This window comes from Colobus angolensis, unplaced genomic scaffold (assembly GCF_000951035.1).
Source record: "Colobus angolensis palliatus isolate OR3802 unplaced genomic scaffold, Cang.pa_1.0 Scaffold34, whole genome shotgun sequence".
NCBI classification, from domain to species: Eukaryota; Metazoa; Chordata; class Mammalia; order Primates; family Cercopithecidae; genus Colobus; species Colobus angolensis.
In genome coordinates, this window is record NW_012116710.1 from 3,460,134 (window position 1) to 3,471,818 (window position 11,685).

Genomic DNA, 11,685 nt, shown 5'->3' on the forward strand with positions numbered 1-11,685 from the left:
CACCTGCCACAAAGAATTTACCTATTATAAACTGAAGAGAAAAAATTCATCTTTTTTTCCTACGGATTCAAATGCACAGATTAAATCACATGCCAGGTGAATGGTAAGAGTTTGTAGGAAGTAAGATACATGAAGATTGGAATCCTAGAGACTGAATCTGTGGATTTGCTGAAGAGGGCCTCAGGGAAGTGTTGGACTGGAGTAGGTAGAGAGGAGAGAAGACATTCCAGAGAAGCAAAATAACAGGAACACAATGAAAGGAAAAAAAAAGAAACTGAGGGAGAAGAGCTACTTTCTGTTTTCTTCTGCAGGGCAGTTTTGCTGTGGTTATTCCTGTCCTCCTCCTTGGGACCACTCTGTCCAGAGATCTCTTACTTTTCTGAACTCAGAGGCTAACTATCCGCATCATTAATGGAATGCTTGTCCTCCCAAGCAAATAGATTCTAAGTTTCCTGAAGGCAGGACAATCTGTTCATTCTTGGCACAATGAATAGATTCGTTGATTCAATCCACTGAATTCACTTGCATTGGCTACTCATGAACCCATCATACTATGTCTTTGAAGAATGCCTTACTGGGTGTCCAAGAGAGAGAATACAGTCATGAGTTCTTAGTTTCTGTTTCTGACTGGGCCAATAAAGCCTCTTCCCTATCCCTCTTTTCCACTTATCACTAGGGACAGAAATTAAAAACCATGGCTTCAGGCTACTAAAAGCCTAAACCAAACCAAACAGCAACAACAAAATAAGGCAAGCTGGACAAGCTTATGAGTGTAAACAAACTGTCTGGAGGCCTCTGTTGTGCGGGACGCGTATTTCCACTGACCTAAATTTCCCGGCCACTTCCTTAATTTATCTTGTCTTATGGTATTTACACTCATGAGACCTAACTGCAGACTTGAGGCTTTCAAGCCAAAATATCAAGAAAGACCTGTTCATCTTTTGCTTAAAAATTACTGTATCTCCAAAGAATCAAGTTATAGAAGTGAGGACTGACCCCAGCCCTAAAAATGTAGGGTTCCTAACCCTTCAGGAGAGAGCCCTTCTGAGCTCAAACCTTTAGAATGACAGATAGACAAAGACTGAAGCCGTTGTCTAAGTAACATCAAAACATTTGGAGGGAAAGTGACAAATTCAGTCAGTCATATGGCTCTTTGTTTTCTTCCTTGATGCCAAACATCAGGATATTTTGAAACACCCACATGACTGGCTAGAGTCTTCTGTGTAGAAAGCTGATGGTCAGGGATCTCTTGAAAGAGAGAATGTACAGGCAGTAGACAAGATAGAGTCCACCTCTGAGGCGCTCCCTTATTTACAAGCTTTCTTGAACAAAAAGTCTTTCAGCCCCGCTGCCCGGTCTCAGTTCCCACCAGCGCTCTGCAGCCCATCCAAGCCTTTCCACATTATCGGAGCTGTTGCTGCCAATGGAAGGAGGAGGAGAAATGCTCTCAGCTCTCTGGCACTGATGGTTAGCATTAAATGGCTTTTAAATCCTGGCAGCTTTCAAATTCCCATCTCTGACTTTTTCCCTGTGGCTTGGATGATCATTTGCTAAATATTTGACAACACTTTATATTCAGCCTCCAAAGCTCCTGCTCCTCTCTCCCTCTCTTTCTCCCCCAGGATGAATCATAAGTTAACGAATGTGTCATCAGTTACTCGTAGTACTTTCTCTGGACACAAACACATGTAGGGATTTGTGTTAATAAAAATAGGAAGAAAAGTAACTTTGGTCAAGAGTCAAGAAAGGGTTTCCAGGCTCCCACAAGAGCCCTCCCCCAGCACCTCCCTGGAACGGACTCCCTTTTCCTTCCTCCCGCTGTGTGTGGAGCCCAGGAACAAAGAGGTGACTCACAGAAGAAGCGAAGCTGCACACCCCGTTTCTCCAGCCACCGTAAGAAACTAGGCTGGCCTGAGTTTCTGGCTCCTTTTTTACAATGTGGGTGCAGAGCAAGGAGCCTGGGAGGCCCGGGGTTGGAAGAGGTGGCAACACTAGCTGATGTAACATAGCAAATTTCCAGAGGGGCAGCTCCGCTACCTCCACTGACGGGCAAAGAGGGAAGGGGACAGAGGCGTCTGTGGCGGGCTTTCTTGGTGGCGTCTGGACTCCGATGACGTTTTCTTGGCTCCCTCGAGGCTAAAAAGCAGGTATTTTCATGGACTGGTCCTCCTTGCTTGACACAGCCTGCTGACCTCGTGGTGCTGATGGAAGGAGCTGGGTGGGAGAGGGGCTGGATGTTGGCTTCTGGATACCCATTCCCTTGGAAATACCTAGTGAAGGTTGGGGGGCACGGGGCTCCTAATTCTATATCCTGAGAGAAATAATCAAAGCTCATTTCCACCATGCCCATCCCCATTGCTTTCTGGTCCCCCTTTTCCTACCCATTTGCTCCAGGAGTTTGGGTTATGAGACAGGAGGACCAAGATGCCTGATGGTCACTAGGTGGCCCCCTCCCTACCTTCTGCTCCCCACTACATCCTGGTTGTTGGCCCGAGCCCCTGGCTGTCTCTGCATCATGAATGCTGCTGTTACTTGCACATCTCCACCCTCACCGTGCCATTGTACCTGGTAGACCCTGCATTTAACACCGACTGAAAAGAAATAGCAGGATCTTAAGAGTTCAAAAGATCATGCAATGTCCCATAGCCTCACTGCATTCATTAAACACATAGTCCATACTCCAGTCGCGTCTAGTTATGACGGTGACCCCAACTAGGCCGTGCTCTCAAGGGGTGCACAGTCTGTGGATGAGTAATCACAGCTCAGCAGACGCAACAAGTGCCTAGAGAGGTGAAAGGATTTGCAGAGTGTGTGCATAGGCCCAAAAGTGTGAAATTCTCCAAGTGTTCAGAAAACGGCAGGGGAGGAGCATGGCTGCCACAGACAGCTCCTGGGCTAAAATGTGGATGTGACCAGTCAGCAGCAGATTGTGGGAGCCTTGTCCTACTGGACGAGGAGCTCTCTCAGGCTGTGTTGGTAGCACCTGGGATCCGGGGGATGCTGCCAGGCAGAAGAGAGGCATGGTCAAATTTGTAATTTGGAAAGTCAGCACCCCAAAAGTCAACACTCCCCAAATTAGAAATTCCCTCTACAATGCTCCTGATGGTTGCCCAACCCACAGACAACTACTGAAGAGACAAGAAGCTCTCTCCCCTCTAAGCCCCTGGGTGATTTCCACCCCGCAGGCCTGGCTCTGCCCCTGGGCTCACACTTACCACATGCTTGTTCCTGCGCCCTGGGGGCTCCAGCTCACCTCCTTCCCTTCCATCTGCTCACAATCTCTTGCCTCAATCCTAGACAGCTTAAGGACACTGACCCTATCCCCTGTTGATATCCATTCCCTGCCGTTGCTCATATTGCCCCAACCTACAAAGGTCCTCTGCTTCGAGGAGCTTCGTTTCACCTTCTTAATCTAATTCATGGAGATATCATGGTCATTTTTATCCACATATGTCAAAGCCTGCCTGTCCCATATCTCATGTCCAGAAAAGGCCTGCATTGGTCATAGACCTCAAGAAAAGTAGAGGCTGGGCACAGTGGCTCACGCCTGTAATCCCAGCACTTTGGGAGGCTGAGGCGGGCAGATCACCTGAGTTCAGGAGTTCAAGACCAGCCTGGCTAATATGGTGAAACCCCGTCTCTACTGAAAATACAAAAATTAGCTGGGCATGTGGTGGGTTCCTGTAGTCACAGCTACTCAGGAGGCTGAGGCAGAAGAATCGCTTGAACCCAGGAGACAGAGGTTGCAGTGAGCCGAGATCGCACCACCGCTCTCAAGCCTGGGCAAAAGAGAGAGACTCTGTCTCCAAAAATAAAAATAAAAAAACAAAAACACTTATTAAAAACAAAAGAGAGATGATTATATAAGACACAGCACTGTGTGTAGCACACAGTATGTGTTCAAGAAATAGCAACTATTATTGGAGACAGCACCCTGGGGTGGACTGCAGAGTTAACGCTGATTTGGGTTAAAAGTCTAACTTCACAGCTTATGGTTCTAGGGCCATATGGCTTTGGCCAATCTCTTAATCTTTCTAGGCCTTAATTGCCCTCATATGTAAAATGAGATAATATCCACCTTAGAGGGCTGTTATGAGGACTAAATGTAATAATGGTTGTAAAACACTTCACTCAGGTTCCCGGTACATCCAAACGAGTCCATAGTGTTGGCCGCGGGTGACGTTATTGCTGCTGTCATTAAAGTGCCCCTCATTTAAGGAGGCGTTCTGGGCCCACGGGACAGGCTCTTCCTGTGCAAGTGTTCTGGGCCTCACCTGAAGAGCCTGGAAACTCAAAGCCAGGATTGAATTTGGCATTTGGCAGTAGAGTACAAATACATTCTCTCAAAAGATTTTGCCTCCAATCTATAAGGATTAGGAGAAAACAAAGTATTTGAAAGACAGCTGCTGTGTTCTGATTTAGAACACATGCTCAGGATGAGGCTACAAAAACATTTTCTCCCCAAGTTGTGGGACTTTTCTCTAGTGACTTACACTCCTAATTTTAGATTAATATTACATAGTTGAAATTTCCAGAGGGGTTATAAAGAATAAGAAAATTGCTAATTTGAGTCTGTAGGGAGTGGGTTGGGATATTTTCATCCCCTCTGGAGTTGTGCAAATATGTTCCAGGCCAAAAGTTCCCAGGAGAGTGTCATTCCTGGGGTCTATTTAGTGCCACGGACTTGACTCAAGGAGGATCCAAGTGGCTTCCTGCAAGAGTTGGAAAATGGTGATCCCCTGGCCGTTTTTCCACAATACCAGAAGCTGGAAAGTGTAGGTTAGAGCCCCCATTGTCTGTTTGAGACTTAGCTCTGCCATTTTCTAGGTATGTGGCCTTGGGTAGGTCACTTTCCTCTCTGGGGACATCATACCTGGCCTGTAGAACTATCTCAGCAAATTACATCTAATTCCTTCATGATGAATAAAGGAATGGGCCTCAGGTTCCCTAGCTGTAAAATGGGAATAGCAGCACCTACCCTGCATGTTTTACAGAGTAAATGAAAAAAAGCAGGGCAAGCCTGATCACCACTCTTCACAGATAAGAAAGGCACACAGAGGTGAAGGAGCTAGGCCAAAAAAATGGAGAGGCAGGGCTGAGGCTGGACCTCAGGCTTCCCAAAGCCCACCCTGCTGGGCCTCTTTCTTGGTATGCTGTGCTTTCTCCAGAAGAACCAAAGACTGTGTTGCCTGGTTGGCAGAGCAAAAGCAGTAGGGCAGGAAAGACTTAAGTGTGACTTTGGTTCTGCCACATACTATCTGTGCAACCTCAGGCAAGTTGCTTCCTGTCTCCGGGCCTCAGCTTCTTCCTCTAGTTGGTGAAGTCCCCAATTCCTTTCTGATGGAGTTGTTGTGAGAATAAGAGGTCATAAATGGACGAAGCACTTAGAGTCCCATAAACTATTAAAATCTTCAAAACACAGGTACTTCCAACCTCACAGGATTTGCTAGGAGCTCATCCTGGCCAGGGGACATTGGTAACCACCATCCTCCACCAGAGAAGAAATCATGAGACTCTGCCCGTGAGGACCTGGCCAGTGTTGGCCTGGGTCTGATAGGGGTTTGCAGTGGACCTTGGGAAGTCACTTTCTCTGAGCCTCAGTTTCCCCATCTCCACAGTCAGGGAGCTGGTTTGCCCTTCTAGCTCTGATATCCCAAGATCTTGGGGGCCTCTAGGGGAGGCTGGTAGGAAGAAAGAGCCCTCTCTGGCTGACCATCAGAGGCCTGTGTTCTCTGCTGCCTGAGCTTGCATTCACCCCTCCTAGCGACCTAGGCCAGGACCAGGCAACAGCCAGCACTTATTAAAGGCCTGGGGCTGGTCCAGCCACCTCCAAGGGGAGGGGAGGGACACCGGATGGCTGGCTGGTTCCCACCCAAAGCCAAGCTGCTCAGAGAGGGGTGTTGTGCTGAGTCAGCGGGTTGGCGGCTCCTGGCCTGGGGTCCCTCGCTGCCTGCGCCTGCCAGATGGGCTGGAGCCAGGAAGGCCTCCGAGGAGCCGGCGTGTTATCGATGATGCTGCCGCTGCTGCCACAGCAGTGGGAAACATGCCCTGGAAAAGCCTCTCCCCAGCCAGGCCTCCCAGGGCTGCAGGGTGGGGGACGGTTGCTGGGGAAGGAGGAGTTTTAGGAGTTGCCTCCTACTGTCAAGATTCTAGCCAGGGCTGCCCCCTCATCCCCTGTCTCCCCACTCTGTCACCTCGCGATAACAAGTATTCTTCTCCAGCACCAAGTCCAAGCTTTACTTATAAACTGCTCTCTGTCTGCTGAGTCCTTCCACAAGCCTGGTGAGGTGGTTTGCGGGTCAGGATCCCAGCAGGGGGAAATGGCACACTCAAAAGAGATCATTGAAGAGCGTGTCTTGCAGAGACTAGATTCAAAGTCGTGGGAGGGTTAAAATGAAGGGAAACCAGGAAAGGATGGTGAAACATGCCAAGGCCAGCCTCCACAGAAAGCCTTTACCCCCACCCATCCAGCTCTAAAGGACAAGGGGAAGAAAAGGTGACACGACCTCCAGAGGGCTGCAGGCAAAGAAGAGGCTCGCCACAGGAGTCGTGCCCCTCACACCAAGGAATGCGACCACCGGTCACTCCGGCGTGGCCAAGAGGAGTCCTTTCCTCCTCTCATCCCACTGCCGAAGTCTCCCATTGGCCAAGTCCAGCTGGCAGCCAGAGAGCAAAAGAGCCAATGCATACCATGCATGCGCTTCAGCCTCCTGGAGCACACAGCCTGGTAGGGAAGAGTGCAGCAGGGATCTGAGGGGCAAGGAGAATATTCCACACAGGTGGACAGTATTGTCAAACCCATGATACTCAAAGGGAAAATGGGAAACTGAAGTCAGGTCACAGAGCCATAACTCCATTCTAGGATTCCAGCTTAGGTCCTCCTAGCCCCAGAGCCATGGTCTTTCCATTACATGAGACCTGCTGCAAGAGAGGACCTAGGAACCAGGGCAGAAGGAAGTGGAGCTTGACTCATTCTGCATCTCCTTATATCCCTAGCCAGGGTGGGGGCTCGCAGCTGGGAACTCGGTGCAACTCTATGGGGTGCTTCCCGCATGTTTCCATCATGTTCCCTGGAGATGTGAGGAGTGTAGTCTAATGCAGCCCACGCAGGTTTTCCTCTAAAAGTTAACATGAGCTTTGTCATTTACTCCTATAAATATCTTATATGTAGATATTATATACATTTGTAATTGTAAAATTTATGTATAAAGTATCATTTAGAAGTTGAATGGCTTCATTTATTTCTACCTACCCCAAAACTTTGAGAAGAAAAAGAGTTCCCAGGATGGAGCTCTACATCTTTCCTATGGTTTCAAGTGCCCCTAAGAGAGGGCTGTGTACCGCTCCTTGAGAAGCACAGACCCTCTTCTCCTTCAGGGAGAGAAGTTCCTTGACCAGCATCTCCCTAGTAATAGTCAGACTTTGAATCTGATGACCCTGCTTCTTGCATGGTGGAGACAAAGGAAATCTGGCCAAAATGGAGCCCAGGAGAGAGCCTGAAAGGGGAGGAAAAGTCACTCATGGTCAGCCTGAGAGGAGCGGGGAGGAGCAAAAGATTTGAGCTCCGTGTCAGCAAATGCTCACTGATATTCTCTGCCCCCAGCTGTCCCCATGCTCTGGGGATACATAGATAAGCCTGGCATGACTTGGGTCACCAAAGAACTCACTCTCACGGGGGAGTTAAACACAAACGCTGGCAACGAGAAGACACCCGACAGGTGCCAGGAGTGGAATGGCTCGGAGCCAGGCAGGTGGGTTCAAATCCCCCACGCAGCCATTTCTTAGCTGTATGACCGTGGGCGAGCCATGTAACCGTCTAGGTCTCCTCTTTTATAATTGGCCAAGCTCATACCTACCTCCCGAAGTTACCGTAAGGAATGAGATAGATGAAGTATGAGAGCACTTAGCACGTAACCCAATGCCGCAAATGCCAAACAGAGGGTTGTGCATGTCACAACGAAAGAAGACAGCCATGTTTCTCCAGCCCCACATTGCACTTATGATTCGACGTCGAAAGAATTCATTTTAAATTTCCCAGATAACCTGAGTTCTGTGGTTTCTGTTGCTATGGAAGTGGGGAAGAGGTTTCCCTCTGCCCCGGGGAGGTAAGGGAAGGCTTCACAGCGGAGGTGACATTTGAGATGAGTGGGAGGATTTATAAGAGTGGTCCAGGCAGACAAGGAAGAAACACCTGGCAAAGGGTTCATGCACAAAAGCACATGGCATGTTGGGAATAAATATTGAGATGTGGCTGGGATATGAGAGTGCTGGGGAAGGAGAAATGGCTGGAACAGTAGAATAGAATGAAGACTTTTTAAATATAGGTCAGGACTTATACTGATGGACTGAGTGATTTCTACTTTATCCAGGGAGCATGGAGAGCCTTGGAAGGTTTTAAGCAGGGAAGTTGCAAATCAGATATTCCCTCTGGTGATCCCTTCATCAGCCAAGGAGATAGGACTTGACCGGAGGGTGGGAGACCACTAGGAGGCTGTGACCATCATACAGATAAGAGGTGGCAGTGGCATGGTGAGGGGATGGCATTGGCATTGGGGTCGGAAGGAATAGGCAGATTTGGGATCTACTTAACATGGAGGTGAGAGAGGGGGAGCTCTCGAGGTGATATCAGGTGACATGGATTGTGGGAAATGAACATGCTCTTTATTGGACTAGGGGGCTTGTTGGAGAGAACATTAATAAGTTCTGCTTCAGAAATCCTGAGGGTGAGGTACCTGTGGGGCACGCAGGTGGGGGTGTCTCATTGGCTGTTTGATCTGTGGGTGTCTGGAGCTTAGAGGTGCAGGCCGGCTGGGGAAGAAGGTGACCAGGGTTACAGAACAGCCACAGTAAAGGAGGCCAACACGTGTTCCTGCTGGAGCTCCCTGTAGGACCATAGGTCAATCATCTTGCCCCCACAAACCCCATTTTCCCACTGGCGTCAGGAGGTCTGAATGTCTGCGGTGTCTTTGTATCCACTGGTTCCCTAAAGATGTACAGAGCGCTTTCTGCGCGCCGGGGGCTGCTGGAGAAATGGGATTCCCATTTAACGGCCCTTCCCGGGAGCCTTTCAGGGGCAAGGACGCCCATCATCTCATTTCTCCGGCACAGTGACCATCTGAGAGAAATAGTATTGTTCCATTTCACAGACGGGTAAACTGAGGCCATTAAGTGACAGGACTGGGATTTAGACTCAGGTCTTCTAAATTTAAATATAGTGACTGTCCTTCAAATTGGTAGAACCAAGGACCTCTAGGAATTGAGGGTTAGGGGCCTCCATAAATGGGCCTCCCCCTCCCCTGTGGCTGTTTCTGCTGCCCGAGTAGGTATTTCTTCCACTCTGTATCCACACACAGATGCACACACCGTCCAAGAGGCATGCCTTGCTGACTCCTTCACAGGACTTTATTCTCTCCGGTAACTCAAAGGAAAGGTTCCCTAAGTGCCTATCTCGCCTCTGGGAGAGAGAGTTTTATTATCAGGGCAGCAGTGGCCCAGACAGACGGCAGGGCCCCAGAGGGCAGAGTCCTTTCACTCTTCAGATTCCTTCTCCCCGGGCTGTCGCCACCCGCTCCCGCCCCGACCTGCGTCCCTGGAACCCAGCCAGTGCCAAAACCTGGATGTGGTGTTGCTGAAAGTCAGCTCCTGCTCGGAAGCCCTGCCTGTTCTTCCCACCCCCATGTTTTCAAGCATGAAGCCTTGGGGCCTCCGTTTTCTCATCAATCAGATGGAGGTGATCCTCATTTTTACAGACCTAACAGGGCCATATGGAGGATTAGATGAGATAATGGGAGGAGAAAGTGCTTCGCAAACACCACAGACTAGCACTCCTGGGGCAGCGGTGTTATTACTACTGTTACCAGACCTGGGGTCTCTGTACCCGCGGCTCCTGAGCCAGGCCTCAGGGTGGGTACAATTCCAGCTTCAAGGGAATGAGGTTTTCTCCCTGGAGCTACTGGAGGTCCCCCAGCAAACTTTCTGCCTGGGTTTTACGAGCTTCATGAGAGGGTTTACGCTGTGACTAACACCCCATCCTCTGACTCCCTTGGTCACGACTACCTGCTGGGCAGGAAGTCAGCAGGACTCGACCCCCCTTAATCACTGCCACCTTCCCATGACCCGCCTCAATCACAGCTCTTTACAGTTGGGCAGAGCCGGCTGGGCCTCCTCAAACTTCCATATCTGCGCTGGGAGATCACTGATAGGGCTAATGGCATTTGCTTGCCTCCACACCCTGGGCCCAGTGCCCCAGGAGTCACGCAATCCCACAGGCCCAGGGCGGAAACTTCCCACAGCAGCAAGGCCCTCAGGCCTGGGGAGCCTCCCCACCCCATAAAATATATGAAAAGAGCCTTTCTTCATGGCCACCTGGCCAGCCAGCCTCAAAGCCATAGGCAGTCCCCCCTCCTCCCCATCGCTGCCCATCTGCATCCCTCCTGCCCTCACCCCACCACCTACCTATGTGCTCTCACTCTCTCTTCCTTTTTCTCTCTCTCTTTCTCTCGCTGTCTCTCTCTCGCTCTGCGTGTGGGCTCCCAGGGATCTCCAGACCCCTAATTTCTCCTGCCAGGCATGAAAACTTTGCTAATTTGGTAGTCCTCCATTGAATCACATATTCCGTCACTTGTTCATTCATTTGTTCAGTACTCACCAAGTGTCACCTCTGAGATAGGCCCTATTGTTGAATGCTGGGGACATAAAGATGAGTGAGACAGTCCCTGACCTCCAGCAATGTGTGGGTCAGGATTGGGATGGAGAAACTGGAGACAGAGACTACTGAGCAGGCTGCTGCAGCAGCTCCAATGCAGGAGGCTGGCCCATGTCCCTTGGCCTTACCACCTGGGTGCACACTGGCCCGACTTCTGGCCGCCAGCCCCTGTGGTTCCTTGCCTGAGCCCTTTCTAGCCACAAAAGTCTGCTTTGCTATTCCATGCAGCTGACTAGATTTGCCAGGGTCTCAGTGTTCCCCAGGAGAGCTCTTGACTGAGGACTGATGATTAATTTAGTTGGGGCATATATACCCCGGCTCCCTCACATCTCAGATAGGATATCAGTTCCACACTGACTCCCAGAGTTTCCCCAGTGGGATTCAGAGCCAGTCTCCCACAGTGCCAATCTGCCTGAAAACAACTTTTCAGGCTGACTTCTCTTCCAAGTCTTATTTCCTCACTCACTGCCTTACATGTATTCTCTTACCTTCCAAATAAACTACTTGCACTCAAATCCTCTCTCAGGGTCTGCTTGTTGGAGGAGCCCAAACTAAGAAGACACTAGGTTAGCAATAGAGGTGGCTGGAGTTAGGACAGCGGCAATCACTCACTTATACAGATAGTGAGAATATGCTTGAGCACCTATTGTATACCCAGATCCTGAATGCTGAGGACACTGTCATGGGCCTGAATGATCCTGAATGATCCTGAATGCTGAGGACCTGTCATGGGCCTTGCCTTTAAGAAACACACTGGGGCCAGGTGCAGTGAGTCACAGCCGTACGCAGCACTTTGGGAGTCAGAAGTTCAAGACCAGCCTGGCCAACATGCCAAAACCCTGTCTCTACTAAAATAAATACAAAAAACTAGTCGGGCGCGGTGGCGGGCGCCTGTAGTCCCAGCTCCTCGGGAGGCTGAGGCAGGAGATTGCTTGGGCCTAGGAGTTTGAGACCAGCCTGGGCAACATGGCAAAACCTCA